The following is a 13,261-nucleotide window of genomic DNA, read 5'->3' on the forward strand; positions in this document are numbered from 1 at the left end:
CTACTTCAGGCCTCTCCTCCACAGTTGACAGTCAGGCTGCACATTTCAGAGCCAGGAGTGGTAAAATGGAGAGCAGAAAGTGAGCCGTTACCATCACCAACACCTTCACCAACATTGACATCTACTACATATTCCAGAGTGTCCCAGGTCAACAGCCAGCCCACCATCCCCCAGCTATGGGAACAGAAAAAAAAATACCACCCAACCATCCACAAGCAGAGAGCCTGAATGCAAGCATTGCACAGCTGCTTGCAATGGAAATGCTGCCCTTCAGTATATTGGACACAAACACCTTCTGCAATGTGGTGTTCATGCTAATTCACAGTATGAGATGCCCAGCTGCCACTTCTTTGCCTAAAAAGCTGTTTCTGCCCTGCAATGCAATGTGAGAGATAACATATCCATGGGGTTGCAGAATACTGCTATTGGCAAGATGCAGCAGACCAAAGACACATGGTCCAGCAAGCATGGCCAGGGTCATTACTTATCTTTAACAGCACACTGGTTCAATGTCCTGCAGGTGGGGCATGAAGCTGAAATTGGTGTTTCATGGTGCTCCCCAGGAGTTGTTGGACATTCATCCTTATCTGTTCTCTCCTAACCCCTCCTCCTCCTTCTCTTCCTCCACCTCTTCATGCCACCTTTCACCACCCTCAACATTGGTACAGATATTCATATGTGATAAATCCAGACTTCCACATAGCTACGCATAGTAGAAGCCAAAATACAATCCCAAAACTCCCATGTCTAGAAGAGTGCAGCCACACAGCCAGAGAGCTGTTGATGGCTCTAGAGGCCAAGGCTGACATGTGGCTGACCCCGCACAATCTGAATCCAGGCAAGGTCATGTGTGACAATGGAGCCACCCTGCTGGCAGTCCTTCACCATGGCAACCTCACAAACGTATCTTGCTTGGCCCATGGGATGAACCTGGTAGTGTAGCTGTAAGGTTGTGCTTCTGGGATCCGTTGTTCTTTATGGGTTTCCAGCAGCATAGCTTCACAGGTGTGGGTTAATTGAACTGTCTGGGTCTGGATTTCTCCAGCCAGCCGATTCCACTGGTCTGCTGCATATTTATACCAGTCCCTTTGACTAGGGGATGCTGGTTTCCCAACACCCTGGTGCTTGCTTTATGCATAGTATTTGTGTATATTTCTGTGAACAGTGGTGTGTCCTGTGTGGCTGTGTAGGTGACGTGGTATATTATCAGTCCTGTGTCTGCGTGGAATGCATTCCCTTGTGTTGGAGTGAACTGTGTCCTGTTCTGCGTGGATTGTTTATAATCTAGGGCACTAGGGTCCAGTGTGGGGCCGTTCCAGGACGATCACCACACATGCAGGCAGGATTCATGCGGAAGTTGTCTCATTAGTGTAGGGACCCACGAGACAACGAGGATCCTTGTCGGCGGGTTTGTAGGCTTAAGTATTTGGGCCAAAATATGAATGAATACATCGTACCATATCTATTCCATCAGTTTATGTGTGCAGGTATGCTTGGTAGGTGTTTTGGTCGTCAGTGCCTGTGTCATGTCTGCCCATGAGTCCAGTTTACAGTCACTTTCTCTTTGTGTTTTGGTGTAATGTAATCTTTCCCAGAGTATGCTGTGGGTTTACCACCCTGAGTCTGTGGTGCGTGGTGATCTTGTGCTGCGCGAACATGACAGCAGCGCTTCCTAAACAATTACCCAGGTTTACATCCAGTGCCGGAAAAGGCCAGGAAACTGGGCTCACACTTTCGGTATTCACAACCAGTTGCAAGTCATCTGGTGGACCTGCAGTGACAGTTCAGGCTACCACCCAACTGTCTCATCTGTGACATGTCCACATGCTGGAATTCCATGTTGCATATGTTGCAGAGGCTAAACCAGCAGCAGAGATGGATCACAGATTACTAGATGGTGCATGCCATTAGTAGATGCTGTATGGAAGTTGGTCACTCGACACCTGTGGAGTGACTGTAGATCAAAGACATGTATGCTGTTAGGCCTGACCCTGAGGAATGTTGGTCATTAGGCAGTTTGAAGCATATGAGAGCTTTAATGCTGCAGTACTTGCAGAAGGACCATTGCATAGCCCACATCAAAACATCAGATTATTACTGGGTGACCACCCTTCTTCATTCTCGTTACAAGGCCAAAATGACAACTCTCATTCCAGCAGTAGAGAGGAACTTCAAAATACAGCACTATCAGGACACACTGTTAAGAAGATTGAGCACAGCATTTCCCCATTGCTGTAGTGATGCATCTGCAATGGATCGTAGCTCTGCTCATGGCGGACAAGTAGGAAGCCGTCACAGCAGCACAACCACCAGTAGTAGGGAAAGTCTGATAGAGGTGTGGCATGTATTTTTTCAGCCTGTCGTAGTCTGTAGAAAAAGCACAGGGTAGGACTGACAGTCACAGGTAGCACTTATCCATGATGGTTCAAGAGCATGTGTTATGCCTTACTGATGCTAGTTTGGAGCTGTAGGTGTAGTAGCCATGTCGGTCACTGGAGAATAGTCAAGATACCCGGGAGTAGTTATCTGGAAGTCACGGTATGCAGTACAATGGGATGAGATGGAAGCATAGTCAAATGGAAGCCAGATGTCAGCAGCAGGAGGTATCAGTATGCATTACAATGGTATGATATGGAAGCATAGTCAAATGGAAGCCAGAGGTCAGCAGCAGGAGGTATCCATATGCAGTACAATGGGATGAGACGAAAGTGTGGTCAAATAGAAGCCATAGGTCAGCAGCAGGAGGTATCGATATGCAGTACAATCGCAGAGGAGCAGGAGGAAGAGCAGCTTGATCACGGTGGTAGAGCACAATAATCATGCACTGAATCTGAGGCACGGTCAGGCTTTTTTAGGAATTCCTAACAGGGCTGCTGACTGGAACGCAAGAGGTCCCAGGTTTGATTCCTGACAGTATGTCAGTTCCCGCCTGGATGTACTTAGACACAACGTTGGTTCCTTTGACGTCTGAGTGTCTAAGCTGAACAAGTGGCCAGAGCTTGCATAACATGCTTTAGAGGTGCTTGCCTACATCTCTGCGAGTGTGCAATCAAAAGTACGTTCAGCATAGTTGGAGGGTGATAGCTGACAGATGCATCCATTTGCCCATAGACAATGTAGATTGCCTGATGCTTATAAAAATAAAGAAGGAATGGATTTCGCCTTACTTCTGCACCCCCATGGAAGATTCTACTGATTAGTTAACATAATGGCAATTTTTTCTCACATATGACTGAGCACAAATTTATATCAAAGACCACCTTGTGCCCTCAAGGTACTGTTACTGGTGGTGCTGCTCTCCTTCTTATGCTTCCGCCATGTTTCCACCTCCTACTTCCCTAAATGAAAAATATATCAGCATGGAAATATGGAGCTACAGCTCTCATGTTTCCATGAGGCACACACTCTGCCCTCAAGGTGCTGTTGCTACTGGTAGTGGTGGAACTGCTACTGCTATCCTCTTGCTTCTGCCATGTTTCCTCCTCCTCCTTCTCCTTGGAGTAGGCCCTTGCTTGGCTATTCGGTTCACCTGGTAGAATTTCTCCTTTGCAAATTTTATGACATTGTTTTTAAAACAAGCAGCACACCTGCTGCCTTGAATAGCAAAATGTTTGGCAGCTCTTCAGCTGTTCTTTGCAGCAGGTCCGTTCTTGAGTGTTGTCTTCACCTGGCAGAATTTCCCATACATTGCTTTTGATCTAGGAGACTCTATGTGGCCATTTTTTTGTTTTTTAGTGACATTCCCTGTGCTATGATTGATTCCTACATCACTGTACACTATTTTGACCACTTTTTGGGAAAAGCACAGTGATCCCCAGATGTGTGGCCATATTCCTATGCAATTTAGGGTGGCTTTTTGGGGCCTTCTGGAGGGCAAATTAGTGAACCCAGTTTTTACTCCCATGGACTGTAATGGAAGTCGGAATTGACTGTGCCAATTCACATTGACTTTTGTGAAATCAGCCCAATATCAACACTAACCAAATATTACTCTAATCACTTATCACTACTTAGCAGCCAGCGGGGTTCATAGAAAACAAGAGGATTAGCGGAAAGAGCCACACAAGATACAGAATTTCACCGCTCTCCAGTATAATATTAACCCATTCCCGCTGCAGGGCATAAGTTTACGTCCTGGACGCAAGGTACTTTCCGCAACAGGGCGTAAACTTACGTCCTGGGGATAGCGCGGGATCACATATGATCCCGCGCTATCCCGCAGCGGGAGCCGGCTGTCAGTCACAGCCCGCGTCCCGCTGCAACAGTGGGGGGGCATCAGAGATGCGCCCCCCCCCCCCCCCCCGCTATTAACCCCTTCCCTGCCGCGATTCAAGTAGATCGCAGCAGGGAAAGAATTCACAAAGGGAGCGCACTCCCTCTGTGTCTCCGGCTGGCTCTCGCGATGTTATCGCGAAAGCCCAGCCTGTCGCCATGGTAACAGGACGCCAGACACTGGCGTCCTGTGTTACCAGTGCCTGAGATCGCTGTATAAGCGATAACGCATGGCAGAGCAGTAGCTCTGCCATGCCTTATGACAGCGATCATCAGGGCAGTGGTCAAAGTCCCCCAGGGGGACACAAATGTTGTAGGAAAAAAAAGGATAAAAAAAGAATTTAAAAAAAATGTAAAAAAAGAGTAAAAAAAAACATTTTTTTATGCTTTTTCTCAGATTGGCATAAAAAAAGGTTAAAAAAAATAAAACCTCACATATTTGGTATTGTCGCATCCATAATGACGCGTACAATAAGCTGCACATGCTTGTGACTGTGCATGGAAAAAAACGCAAAAAAAAACGCTAAAAAACTGAGGCAAAAATGCTCATTTTTAGCATTTTGCCTCAGTAAAAACGCAATAAAAGTGATCAAAAAAGCCATATGTACCCCAAAATGGTACCAGTAAAAACTACAGCTCGTCTCGCAAAAAATAAGTCCTCATAGAGCTCCATACATCAAAAAATAAAAAAGTTATAGGACTTTGAATGCAGCGATTTAGAAAAAAAAGATTTCCAAAAAAAAGGGTTTTTATTGCAGAAAAGTGGAAAAACCTAAAAAAAGTAAGAATTTTGGTATCATTGTAACCGTACCGACCCGCAGAAAAAATCAATTGTGTCATTTATGCTGCATGATTAACACTGTAAAAAAAAAATTAAAAAATCTATGGCAGAATTGATGCGTTTTCTCCCCCTGCTATCATAAAAAAAAAAAATAAAAGTTTTACAATATAGTTAATGTACCCAAAAATGACGCCGATAAAAACTACAGTTCGCCACGCAAAAAAAAAGCCCTCATACGGCCACGTCGACGGAAAAATAAAAAAGTTATGGCTTTTGATAAATGGAGAAGAAAATCCGCCAAAAATTGTTGCGTCCTTAAGCCCAAAATAGGCCATGTCATGAAGGGGTTAAGGGAAGAGAATATCAGCCTACCAGGCGTCTTTTTTATGTCATCGGTTTCCACTACCGTAGGTATATTCACACATAGCGGAAATCTGCAGTGGAAAATCTGCGCCAAAATCTGCATGCAAGACACAACAAAAAACACATCAAAATGGTGTGGATTTTGTTGTGGTTTTTGCCACAGATCTGCAACATATTTCACCCTTTTAAGTGAAGGGGTGAAGTCTGCTGCATCTCTGCGGTGTGAGATGTGCTACAGATCTTGTGAAATTCAACACTAATTCTGTTATGTATGAACGGACCCTTAAAGATATTCCAGTTGTTGCTGAACAACGTTTTCCGTGGTTTATATTAATACAAGGAAGTGATGTATAATCAAGCTTGCAGATGGCTATTCTACAACGAGATGGCTTCTCAGATGGACAATGGAGCCTCATGTTGAGACGAAGTCGGTTTCTGTGACCATGGACATAAAAAAGTTAGTGCCTGTACCTGGTTTGACTGTTGCATCAGCACTTATGTGGTACAGTGGTTAGCCGTCTACCACAGTACAGTAAAATGTAGGGGTTGATGCTAAAGTGTTGGTCTCTGCTCTCTGGGGTGAGGATGATGCAGTGTAGCATGATACCCATAGTAGAAGAGAGTCCAGGGAGACAGACAGGGTAACATTTAACTTACTATTATTCAGCATCCAGATGATGAAGGCTTAAAATCCATTACAATCCAGTTTTCCAGATCCAGTCTTGAAGGTGGTGGCTTAAGGTGCTTCTGCCTCTCTATCTGTTCTGTACTGCTGATCTGGGTTTTACACTAGTACCCAGAAATCTGCAACCAGCACGAAGCCCCTTCTTATCCCTCAGGCATCAGATTCAGAAATGGCTGTTGAGGAACTGTTCTGCCCAACCTGCTTAGCAGATCACTCTATGCTACACTACTTTCTACTCTCCTCTAACTTTTCTAGAATATTACATGAACTTATATAGCTTTGGTTCCTCCCAGGTTAGGGCTGATTGGCTGAGATTGGAAGGCTAGAAACAGCTGAGTTACAATGTTGTTTCATTCCTTTCTAAACTCTCCTGTACTCAAACCACCAGCTTCAAGCCTGAATATCAACACAGTCTATAACACAATTAAAAACACATATACACACATTTTGCAAACATATTCGTCTCCATTCCAGAAGTGCTCAAAATATTTTTATACAGTTACTCTCCTGGGTCACTGCACTAATAAAGCTCCCAATAGTGGTGGCTCCAGACAGACGGAATGTTATCATATCACTCTTGCTGAAGGGAATCAGGGGATCTGGAGCTTCATAAAAATAGAGCTCCGACTCCTATAAAAGATATACAGTATTTTGAAATGAATCAGAATAGATTTTTAGATCGAAATCGAAATAATGTTCAATATTCGACAGTCGCTTTAAGTAAAAATAAAAGTAGAGTTAAAATTCATATTGTAAGAAGCGTCTACGAAGGGTTGATATGTTCTTGGGTGTACAGTAAGGGCAGTGCTGGTCTTTCAGCTGTATTAAGCTTGTCACTCTGCTGCAAGCCTTCTCCCTCATTATGCATTTTGAGAAGCCTACATTAGCTGTCCGTCTGGTGAACTTTTGCTTTATTTGAATAATTTTTTCTGGTTTATGTCCAGCAAGATGAAGCTTTGGTCTCACTTATTCCCAGGAACAGCAGAGGTAAGGGGCGTATCACAGACATACAGCAGATCTCCTGACAAATGCCATCAACAATCTGAACCTATTCTGTCAAAGATATCTTATTATTAATTTGCTGCTGATGATTCATTTACTCCATTGGTGGATTTTTACCATTTCTTTTATTCCCATTAAATTCTTTATTTAAAAAAGGTTTTCCTTACGACCTAATAAAGGTTTCATCTTTTTTTTGTTATTTGCCAAAGGCTACAGTTTTGGAATAGCTCCTAGGTATTAAAAATTGAAATGACTGTCAAACTGTCTGTGAAAGTCTGTTCACATGTTCTGGTGATACAACATCTCCAATTCATCCACATAGAGATAAAAGAATTACGGCTGTGTTTAAACATAAACAAAAATTAATAGATGTCTAATGAGAAGGTCCCTTATGTTTGCTACAGTCAATGAAAAAATGACATTTAGTACAAATACCAAGAGGGTTATTTACTCAGTCTGGAGTTTCACATGCCAGTCTTAGTAAAGATAGCGCCTGGGTATGAGCAACAAATATATTAAGAGACACGAGCCTCTTAATGAATTTTTTTCACCGCCGTGGGCCAGATGAAAACCTATAATCTGCATTAATTTATTGTTTATATTATAGTTAATAGATTGGGTGGTGTGCTGTTACGCACCCTAATGCTGGGCCACACTCACTTTTTGAATAACTGTCGGGGTACAGAATAAATAGCAGAAAAGTCACACCGCTAAAAGTGTGACTTTTTTCCATCAGATTTCTGGCACAGTTGAAAAGATAAATATGCCACAATATGTATAAAGTCCCCCCCAAAAAACTTTAATTTGTAATGGAAAATAGGAAACATGGCTACCACTAGTTTTCGATACCATACAGGGCAAAGGGAGCATGATCAACCTTATAGGCTGTAGCAAACACAAAATTTGCTAGTCACTTCAGGTCCAGATGTATATAGATGCACAGATCAAAGTAATGTAATTGTCAGGTTGTGCTCCTGGGGCCGGTAGTTCTATTAGAGCACACTGCTACAGGTGTGTGAGGTTTGAGCTGGCTGGGTGTGGAGTTCTCCAGCCAGCAAATCCCCACCAGTCTGCTGCACATAAATATCTGCAGCGTCCCATAAGGAGACCCCGGACACCTGATATACATGAGGAGCTGGGAGGGTAAAGTGCTGACGGGTCACGGTGGCACTTACCATACTCTTTCCTGGAGGGACACACTCAGCCAGAGCCAGAGTATCACTGCAGTCCACCGAGGACAACCCTAGGATAGGGAATGCCCGCCAAACTGGAAAACGGGGTAGTTGTCACGCGTTCCTACACACACCGGTATGACCTTCGGCGGATAAGAAATTCAGCCACGGACAGTTCTTAAGTACCACGGGTCTCTAGGAACGGTTAGAGCCCGGCATAAACTTTACTTGAAACTTGAAAAGTGTTAATACAAGGCATTTCAATTGTAGACTTCACAGTACAGGCAAATGAATGAACTTCAGAATCTAGTATCTCCACAGGGCTCTTATCAGCTCAAAGATGCACATGTGTGAACAGAGCTTATTATCTTGTAGTACCTCCACCCAGCCTTGGAGATGTATGGGTGTGACAATTAAAGGGTGTGCCTCTACGAGGTGATCCAGACTTCAGATGGACGCATAGGAAAATTAGGAGATTAGATAGTACCTTTGCACTGGCCTTGAAAGAAAGTTATTGCTCACAGATGCTCTCTCTCACTCTTAGGGCTCACTCCATTAACATCCGGTCTCATTCAGAATGGGAAATCTCTCCTCCTCTTCCATGCTTCAGCGCATGAGGGCTGAAGGTACCCCCATGTACCTGGACCTTCTGAACAACAACCCTCCTGAAAACATGAAACCTTTTCCAGCTCTCAATCACTCACTTTTCTAAACTGTCTTATACCACATGACATGACAAACTTGATACATTTACATGCAGACTTTGGATTTTATTAAACATTAACCCCTCAAGTGCTGCAGCTGTGCAACACACATACTGGAAATGACAAGACAGATTTGCACAGTGCCTCAACAAGAACAAACACGTATCACATTTATGGAGGGCACCAGGATGAAGTACTGGGTCACTACACATCTATTTTTCACATCTGCAAAAAGAAACTGAAAAAGGCCCAATTCTTTTTTCCTGCATCTTTAAAAAAAACAGACAGCACACAGATGGCATCTGAGTTCTGTCTTTTTTTTTTTTACTATCTCCATTGACATAAATGGGCAAGTCTTGTCCATAATACCGATCAGAATCGTACATGCAATTAATTTTTTTTAACACAGTCCATGCCTGCATGAATAATCCAGCTAGTATTTATTGCCACATTGAGTGATATTGGTCCTAATGCTTCCATGTGTGCTCTTTTTATTTTTTTTCGTCTTTTTAAACGCTAGTGTGCCGGGAGGCGTAGCAGCACATCACCCCGTGTAACCAAGGAATGTGCTTCCAACAGCAATGAAAGTACATGGGGGACGAGTGATCACATGAATCAGTCTGAGTCAACTCTAGTTAAACGTGTTCTCGTTGATCTGATTGATTGGTGTTTATCATCGTCGTGATATTGAATGTGTTTGCACTGTCTAACTATTAGACAGATTTAATAAATCTGATCTGTTATGGTCACTGGAGATTAGAACCCTTTTATAGTCAGAGATTAGAGTCTGATTTGGAGCAGAGGAGGGAGGCTCCAATATGACCCAAATTAAATCAAAGGAAGGAAGCAGTAGACAGATTTTGTAAATGCAGCTTTGAAAACTTTAAGGGGTGCACCTTTTAAAATGAGGGGATTTGGGGGGTTTCTAACATGTCGGCCTCTCAATGTCACTTCTGAATTGGTCCCTTAAAAAATAGTGTTACCATGCGGCGGCTGCGGGTCCTTCCGGGATGGCCGGGCACTGGGTTCCGCGATCGGGGCGCATCCCCCCGGCTTGTTGTCCGGTTGACGGGGGCGCGGGTGGTTGGTCAGCGTGGTGCGCGCGCTGGTGGGTCTAGACAGCGCCGCGCCTGTGATTGTGGATCCATGCACAAGTTCCTGTTTGTTGGATCCTGCTGGGAGGTGGTGCCTCCCTCTCTCCGCTCCTGGGCGGAGACTTCTGTTTTTAAGGCTGGCAGTGAGGTGCATTTACTGTCAGTTATTGGTTTCTGTCAGCATGCTTGCATCCTGCCTCTGACAGTCTCCTGTTTTTCAGCTTGTTTGCTTGTTCTGCCAGAGTGTAGGGACCTCCGCCCAGTTGCCCGCCTAGGGTTAGCCAGGAGTGGAGGCAAGTAGGCAGGGACAGGGGTTGCAGGTAGTTCTAGGGCAACCCGGGCTGGCGTATCATCGGGTAGGATACCGTAACAAATAGATTTGGGATATTTTCATCAAAATTAGAAAAACTGCCCCTGTATTTTCACGCTTTCTGATATTTGAAATAAATAAAAAGAGGTTTCCAAAATGCTACCAACACACAGCACACATACGGTAAATGTTATGCAATAGCTATTTTGCATGGTATGATTATATCAGTGTTAGACCCCCTGCACAGAGATGGAAATTCTCCGCCCGTGCCTGCTGCCATAGGATTGCATTAGATAATACAATCCTATGCACAGAAACGTCAGTTGTGATGCGCCGGCTCTGCTCTGCACATGTGCGCCAGCCAGCACATCGCAGTGCACAGAGAGAAGACCCCGGATGGGTGAGTATAAGGTTAATACCGAGGCACGGGTCACGGATCCGACCCAGCCGTGTGCAGACGGCCTTATAAGCAGAAAAATTAAAAGTTTTAAAGTGGCAAATTTTCTAAAACTTTTTGTAAATCTAGGATTTTTTTCTAAATAAACGCAAAACGTATCAACCAAAATTCACCACTAACATAAAGTGCAACATATTATGAAAAAAACTGAAAAATTGATTCTCCGAATCACTTACATAAGTATTCCAAAGTTAATACCACTTGAAGTGACATATGTCAGATTTGAAAAACGGGGCCTGCTTAGGAAGGCCAAAACTGACTGCAGGGGGTAAGGGGTTAAAGGAGGAAGTTCTGGAATCTTTCCTATCTATTCAACACTTTAGTGTTTCTGGATTTTGGCCTCTGCAGCGTGAAAATAATAGACTCTCATAAGTATTTTTGTGGCTCATCACTATCCGCCTGTGTTTTATATTGTTAGTGACAATTTATACTCAGGTCACTCAACAGCTATCATTTTATAATAAGCATTTTGAAAAAGGCATTGCATATTCCCATTAAATCTGGCTATATCCGTCCTATAAATATGCAATAATCGTTCCTCCTGTTGAGATCCATCTGTTTGTTCCAAATCATGTTAGTTCAGCTTTAAAAAAATGAATGTAGATGAGAAAAGTGGAGGCAACTGCAAAGAATATACAGAGGCGGCCAGATTACAGACACTTCACTTTATATATGGAAATTGGATAGAAATGTCTATGATGGAGCATGCTTTCCTGTGATGATCTTGCTTCCACCAGGCTCTCTACCTCACTGCTGTTTCCAACAATTTCCCTATCACACAATCCTTAAAAGAGGCTCTTTGTGAAATCTTGATGTGCCACTATTATCAGAAAGCTTTGGCCTGAGGGTGAATGTGTTCTTTGTGAGATTGCTCCCCTTCAAGTGGTCATCGTTACGCAAAAGATGAACGGTTACAAGCGAGGCACGAGGAGCAACATGTAATTTTTGTGCAAATGACCAGTAAATTGAGACCGTCCTTAATTACAGTGCAACAGACGAGGGGAATGGCCAAATAGGAACCATTTGACAGTACCGAATTGACCTGTATACAACAAATAGAAATTCATGTTTATTGCATAGTCTTTAACAGTTTATGGGTTCTAAATAAATAGGTATGCTCTTCCTGATTAAATCTCCTATTTGTACAAATGTACAAGTGTCTTGTACCTTGTCAACAAGATCTCCACCGAGATGGAAATAGAAAAGCAACGAAGAAAAATGCAGGCTATATTAGCAATGAAGATGTGGACACACAGTGTATTTATCAATACAGAAAAGGCCATATTTCCTTAGGACTTAATACGGAGGGGAACGGCTATTAATACACTTTTATGGAACTGCCAAACTGAAGAAAACATATCAGAGCAAACAAGGAAGAATACATGAACCCATTACTCTGCTTTAAAGAGCAAGGCACATATAGTCAAGCTATATGTTACGGTAAATGAAATTGGTTGCAGCTGGAAACTGAAGGCTAGTGATTAAAAGCCATCGATGGGGGCAGTATGTTAGCCGAGACATGAGTTGTAGCTACATCTATAAAGGTAACATACAAAAGTAATGAATAGGCAGCAATCCAGGTCAGCTTCGGTCAAGAAATGTGGACTTTTATTAGCCTGCAGTCAAGTTTGAAAAAGGTCCCAGTACAGTGGGCTCGAAAGTTGGACAGTGGGAGAGTGCCCCACATGTCAGTTATTGTGTGCAGGACGAGTCGTTGACTATAATTAATCATGTTGATTATTATTTATTGATGTTTGTTTCTTTAAAAATTCTTATAGTATATTCTGGGATGTGGCTTGTGGTGTCATGCTCTTGTGAGAGATGGGAGCTAATAAAAGGGGGATGGGTATTAGAGTTGAGCGAACATACTCTGCCGAGCTTGATGCTCGTTCGAGTATTAGCGTACTTAATGGTGCTCGTTACTCGAACAAGCATCAAGCCATGTTCGACCCGCCCCAGTTTTTGGCTCCTCCCCGCTGTGACATGCCTGTTTTGGCCCCTCCCGAGAGAGAGAGAGACCTAGGAAAAAGAAACAAGCTCGACACTCTGCGTCCCACTTACAAAAATGTTCGAGTCTCCCATTGTGGTCAATGGGGTTCGTTACTCGGGGAGAGCTCTCGAATTTTACGAAAAGCTCGACTCGAATAACGCGGACTCGAGCATTTGGGTGCTCGCTCATCTCTAATGCGTATCCTGCTGTGATACAGTCAGAGAACCACAGGAAAAGATAGTGAGTGTGTGCAGCAAGGTGGAAGACAAGCTGGACCTCTAGAAGGTCCCTATAGCTGTTTACAGGGCCTCTACAAGGTCCCCGGACTTTACAAGTTGAGGGTCAGCTCTAGTAGTTGAACTGAGACAAAGACACCACAATTTACAAACCTAAAATTGTTGTGTTCTACTGCTGCTGAATGAACATCCATT

The sequence above is a fragment of the Eleutherodactylus coqui genome, chromosome 6 (genome assembly GCF_035609145.1).
Source record: "Eleutherodactylus coqui strain aEleCoq1 chromosome 6, aEleCoq1.hap1, whole genome shotgun sequence".
NCBI classification, from domain to species: Eukaryota; Metazoa; Chordata; class Amphibia; order Anura; family Eleutherodactylidae; genus Eleutherodactylus; species Eleutherodactylus coqui.